We start from the raw sequence: 6,312 nt of genomic DNA, 5'->3' as shown, positions 1-6,312 counted from the left end.
ATCAAATAAATTTTGATACTTTAGATTTTGTTTTTATTATATACAATGAAAAATAACTAGTTTGGTATTTTACTTAGTTTGAAAAGATTTTATTATACTAAACTATTTGTCTATGATTATTTCTAGATCTCATTGGAGCCTAATTGCCATGTAACGTGTCCACTTGTATCTTCAGGACACGCTTTAGCAGTCCATCCGAAAGGATGTTTAGAAAGCTCTGCCCGGCACTCCCATGGAATGTTATAGGGTTTGCGATCTAGGGCTTTCCCTATCTACAACGTAGCGAAAGTATTCTGGCCGTTCCCACTTAGGATCGACCTGAATTAGGGTTTTTCTTATTGGTCATTTCCTAACGGCAACTAATGTCGGACCCAAGCGAACTACTTTATGCAGAAATGCCAGGTCCAAACGGATTCACGCTTCACTTGGTTCAACGAGAATAGGAAACGAGAGGGATACAAAACTCAACCTCTTTGCCCTAAGGCATAGTCCCATTACGTTCCCCTAAAACATCGTAAATCGGGTTGAATCATAACTCTAGGTCAACGCTTTTAATGTTCGTGTTCTTTAACAATCTTCATGTTATTCCTCACGATTTGAGAAAAGTTCCCGGCCAACTGGGACCACCCATTCGTAGGACGGACCTATGGCCCATCCTCTGCACTTTCATCGGGTTGTTTTAGTTATTTAATTACCTAACACATTAGTTGGACATGTAATAACCAACTTCTTTAATTAACCCGTTAGGCACTGGTTCTTTCACATAATCTTATCACTTGACATAGAAAAACAATATCGGACAAGTTCTTTATTAATAAGTTATCATATTTATCTTTGAAATACAAAGAGTCCAGCCCGTAGGCTTATCCACAATCCGCCCGAAGGCTATCCAACCATCCACAAGGATCACTAATCCATGTTTTTGCCCGTAGACTAGTATGCAGGCCTCGAGATCCAATCCCGAGTCACCTTAGCCTCTTGTACAGGGACCAAAAGGTGAGGGATTTACGGCCAGAGCCCCCCTTGGCACCCAAGTGTTCTCCTATTCCAAGTAGCGCTCAACGAAGAGACCTCTCGCGGTGAGTTCGGTCCACTTGCCCGGTGCGGTTAAAAACTCCCTTGGTTAGGGTCAGGCAGGTAGTCGCGGGAAACTGAAGCTGCCTCTCCCTTCAGGCCTTCAACCTGAAGTATAGATATTCATTTATCTTTTAATTCATTGATCAAACAAAGTCAAATAGTGCTCTAAAAGTTGTAGCAAGCACAAACATCACTACAAGGGAATCGGGCAATAGCGACGCCGATTAGCGACGGCGGATATCGGCGTCGCAATTGGTGTCGCTATATGCGTCACAATTGGCGTCGCTATACGCGTCGCGACGCATATAGCGACGCCAATTGCGACGCCGCAGGGAAAAAAAGCGCGGCCGAAACCAGAGCGCCGTTTTCATTTTTTTTTCTTCGCCTTTTGAGAGCGAGAGCGAGGGAGAGAGCGAGGGAGAGAGCCAAGGCTTTGTGAGAGAAGAGGAGGAAGAGACTTGCCACCGCCGCCGCCGCCGCCACCGCCACCGTCGTTGTTCGTGAAGGAGAGGAGGAGCCCTGGTTGCAAAGAGAAGCCGCCCACGCTCGCCATATCTCATTGGTGAGACTCCCTCTCTCTTTCTTTTACTTGTTGAAGGTTTAAATCGTTCTCTTTTTTTTGTTTAGGAGAGGAAATGAAAGAGAAGGAGAGGGAGAGGGAGAGAGAGGGAGAGAAAGAGAGGGAGAGTGCATTCTCTCTCTCTCCCTTTTGCTTGATTAATGTTTAAATTACTTTCTTCTTTGCTTGTTTAGGAGAGGAAACGAGAGAGTAAGAGAGAAAGAGAGGGAGAGGGAGAGGGAGAGGGAGAGGGAGAGGGAGAGGGAGAGGGAGAGGGAAAGAAAGAGAAAGAGAAATAGAGGGAGAGGGAGAGGGAGGGGGAGGAAATAGGAGAGGGAGAGAAAGAGAAAGAGAGGGAGAAGGAGGGAGAGTGCATTCTCTCTCTCCCTCCCTCTCCCTTTTGCTTGTTTAATGTTTGAATCACTTTATTTTTTGCTTGTTTAGGAGAGGAAATGAGAGAGAAAGAGAGTGAGAGGGAGAGGAAGGGGAAGGAAATGAGAGAGGGATAGAAAGAGAAAGAGAGGGAGAGTGCATTGTATCTCTCCCTCTCCCTTTTTCTTGGAGGATGTTTAAATCACTTTATTTTTTGCTTGTTTAGGAAATGAGAGAGAAAGAGAGATAGAGAGGGAGAGGGAGAAAAAGAGAAAGAGAGGGAGAGGGAGAGGGAGAGGGAGAGGGAGGAGGAGGGGAAGGAAATGAGAAAGGGAGAGAAAGAGGGAGGGGGAGGGAGAGGGAGCGAGGGAGAGGGAGAGGGAGAGGGAGAAAGAGGGAGGGAGAGGGAGAGGGAGGGGGAGGGAGGAAATGAGAGAGGGAGAGAAAGAGAACGAGAGGGAGAGGGTGAGGGTGAGAGAAAGAGAGGAAGAGAGGGAGAGGGAGAGAAAGAGAGGGAGAGGGAAGGGAAGGAAATTTAAGATAATATACGTATTGATAATGGTATGCAATGTGCTTTGCATATGGCCACGTACTTCATCAAAATGAATCCAAAATTATTGTTATAGAAGAAGAAACCCTTAAATTGAGTATAGGATAATTTCTCTCAAGTCTTATGACTATGAGTAGAATTGATTGAAATAAATTTTATTACTATAGTTATAAAATTTCATAGATGGCGTGCATTAATTTTAAAATGGATTACTTATACTCAAAACCGAGATATAACAAAAAATTATCTACCGGGATAAACAAATCGTTGAGCATGATACAAGGCCGAGATATAACATCAGAAAATCTCTTGACTACTATATACAATGCAAGGTTTATGGTCAACTTGCAACTTGACGTACATCTCCATAAAGCTATCCATTTAAGCCTTGTTTGCTGTAATGTAGATAAGATGGCAAACGAAGAAGGTCCTATTGTTCAAGACCGCGAGTCGTATCTTAATCAGCGTGTCCCATGTCCTTGCTCTCAATGCAAGTTGGCAATTAGAAGAAAATGCCGATTGTCTATAGAACACGTACGACGATTTGGCGAGTTTCAATCTGAGATCATTGATCAGGCGATTGCAGACTTTCAGCAAACGGTAATTTGAAGTTAGCATTTTTCATGCATTGTACTCTCAAGCTAATTGAAAACCATACACAATAAGATTGGGTCTTGTTGGTAAATTTTGTATCCAGGGGGGTGATGTCTCAACCCAAGGGGGAGTGCACCCTTTGCGGCCAATTAGAAGAGTTCGTGGACGTGCGATGGATGGATTGCAGGAGCCAATCGACCACTCGCAAGGCCCATCTATACCGTCAATGCCAGAGGAGACAGACAACCTTCCCGACTTGCCTACAATCTTGGAGCCTGAGATGGATGCAATGATCGATGCATTGATTCCCATGGATGTTGAGACATCTGACCCGCTTAGAGAGGAAGCATCCATACCATTATATGATGGGTGCCGAGTATCTCGGTTGAAGACATTGCTTGCACTCTTAAGTGTGCAAGCAAAATACGGTTGGAGCGATACGAGTGTGACTGAGTTATTCAGGTACCTTGCACACAGACTTCATTGTTTTTTTTAAAACAGTATTATTGCAAACATGGATAGATTTTTCAAGGTGTTTTATGATTTTTTCAGGTTATTGAAATATCATATGTTGCCACCTGCAAACACCATGCCTGAGTCTCGTGATGATGCGCGACATGTTTTACGGAAGCTTGGCATGGACTACAATAACATCCATGCATGTATCAACGACTGCATATTGTTTCGAGATGAATACGAGACTATGGAGACATGCCCAAAGTGTGGTGCTCACAGGTATCGACAGGACTTGCAAGGGCAGACCATCCCTCAAAAAGTCCTCAAACACTTTCCGCTCATCCCCCGCATAAACCACATGTTTTGCACGTCTGCCATGGCAAGCTTGACAACGTGGCATGTGCAGAATAGGTCCACGGATGGAGTGCAACGAATATCAGCAGATTCGCGCGCATGGAGCCTCATTGACTCTACCTTCCCAGGCTTTGCGCGAGAGCCAAGGAATCTTCGGCTCGGTCTCGCCATGGATGGTGTGAACCCATTCGGTCTGCGCTCGACTTCTTACAGTGTGTGGCCTATAGTGCTTGTCAACTACAACATTCCTCCATGGCTTTCTACGAAGAAAGGACATCTCATCCTTAGCTTGCTCGTCCCGGGCCGCTACAAAGTAAAAAATATGGACGTGTATCTTCGTCCATTAGTCGATGAGCTTAAGATTTTGTGGGAGGAGGGGGTCACGGTGCAAGATATGAGCAGGCGCGATGGTCGGCGGTCAGCCAACATTCGAGCCATTCTCATGTGGACGATGCATGACTTTCCGGGATTGGGAGAGTGCTCAGGTGAGCAGACCTTTGTTGTCACCGGTAATATCTATATTTTATTTCATTCAATCAAGTATTCACTAGGTCATGGATCGCCTTGCAGGTTTCGTTACCTCAGGTTATCATGCATGTCCATTGTGTGGGCCACAGTTAGACTCCCGAAGGTCACGAACCATGAAGAAGATGGTATATCAAGGACACGCCGCTTTCTTGCCGGAGGATCATGAACTGAGGGAAGGTTTTCTTGGACGACCTCCAGCACATATGAACGCTGCAAGCTGGTACGAGCTGAAAATGGTAAACCCGGATCTCACAATGGCTACCAACGGTGGAACCAGACAATGAAATGCTATGGACGCTGAAGGACGATGACAGGCTGACTGGAGATGTGGTGGTTGGAAATGGGGTAGAAAAAAGAATGGATGCCTCAATGGAAGAGAAGGTGAATCGCTTTTGTATGTTGCACCATGCCTCCATGGAGACGTGGATCGCCAAGTACCAGATTGCAAGGCAAGATCGAGAGGAAGCCATCATCATGAATGATGAGGGGAGGAGGGTGATGGCTCGCATGAGGGAGTTGTGCCAACAAGTTTTTCGGCACAACGTCCTCGATCATTGGAGGAACATACCGGAGGGGAGCAAGGAGTACATAGTAGCATCCTTGCACGAGGAGTTCCTGGTGCCAGCCGCAGTGGATAGATTCTCTACGGGCTGGATGATGGATTGCATGCGTGCATACATGTCACATAGACGATCCGACGCACGCAAGGCAATCAAGAGTGGGGCTCCAAAGCCCGAGTGGTTAGATGCAGACGACTGGCACTGACTGAGGGAGGAGGCTACAAATTCGCCAGGACGTTGGAGTCAGTAGCGGGAGGCGGCGAGGGCACGAATCGAGGCCGGATCGGTACATCATCTTGGGAGTGGCGGCCACAGGACATATTTGGAGGACTTTGTAAGATTCTCTTTTGTTTTGCTTATTTGTTTTTTTGAGATATTCTTTGTACTGACAATCATGTTTCTAACAGTTAGCATTTTGTTTTCTTTGCAGCACTCCATTACAAATCGCTATCCGCAAGGCCTTGAGACTCGATATGCGGAGAGGCACGGTCTCAGATCATTGATCGACGGATTGTATAGACGCGGCGGCCCAGTAAGTCACTCATCTTTCTTGTCCGTAGTTACCATGAGATATTTGAATGCATTATTGTATGGTGGATTGATATGTTGTTTCTTTTTCTGTAGAATCCGTTTGATGCTCCTTTACAACGGGAAGAGCTTTCGGGGGACGACGATTTGTAGCTCGCCCTTGGATCCTTAGAGCTCACATACCTTTAGTTTTTAGTCGCCCGATCCATGTAGACAAATATAACATGTATTAGTGATATTGTTTTATGATTGTACCAATCGCATTTTATGCGATATCATATATTTATTTCATCCATCAGTTTTATGATTTCAGTATACATTCTTTTTGTTTGCAAACGCTTTGTATGAAGCAGTGCAGAAACTATTTTGTATGGCTCTCATACAGCACACAATGCTATATGTGGCAGGGCAGCTTGCTGCCCTGCTACAAATTTTTTTTTTCTCTGTTACCGTCGCTATTTGCGTCGCAAATTTACTGCACGCGTCGCTATTGCCGTCGCTATCAGCATCGCAAATTCTCTGTGACCATCGCTATATGCGTCGCAAATATAGCGACGATTCTATGGCGTCGTCAATAACGACGCTTTTTGCGATGACGGGGGCAAATTTTGTTGTTTGTATTTTCGTCGCTTTAAACGTCGCTATAAGGTCTATATCTTGTAGTGCATTTCCATTGATTTTTTTTGTTGGCAAACTACTAAGGAATGAATCCTTCTTTTCGAATGCGTCCAGCA

The 6,312-nt window shown here is 45.2% G+C and overlaps 1 long non-coding RNA gene across 1 annotated transcript; it reads left to right on the top strand.

Moving 5' to 3' along the window:
• The first annotated feature begins 5,155 nt into the window (after positions 1–5,155).
• On the top strand, positions 5,156–5,760 carry LOC148022257 (uncharacterized). Its single transcript, XR_015694328.1, has 3 exons — positions 5,156–5,384; positions 5,481–5,582; positions 5,675–5,760. It is a non-coding gene; the product is annotated as an uncharacterized LOC148022257 (long non-coding RNA).
• Positions 5,761–6,312: the final 552 nt, after the last annotated feature.

The sequence above is a fragment of the Lygodium microphyllum genome, chromosome 17 (assembly GCF_053477565.2).
Source record: "Lygodium microphyllum isolate KBCC chromosome 17, Lygodium_microphyllum_v1.1.10, whole genome shotgun sequence".
In the NCBI taxonomy this organism is placed as follows: domain Eukaryota; kingdom Viridiplantae; phylum Streptophyta; class Polypodiopsida; order Schizaeales; family Lygodiaceae; genus Lygodium; species Lygodium microphyllum.
This window is presented reverse-complemented; position numbering and strand designations above follow the sequence as displayed.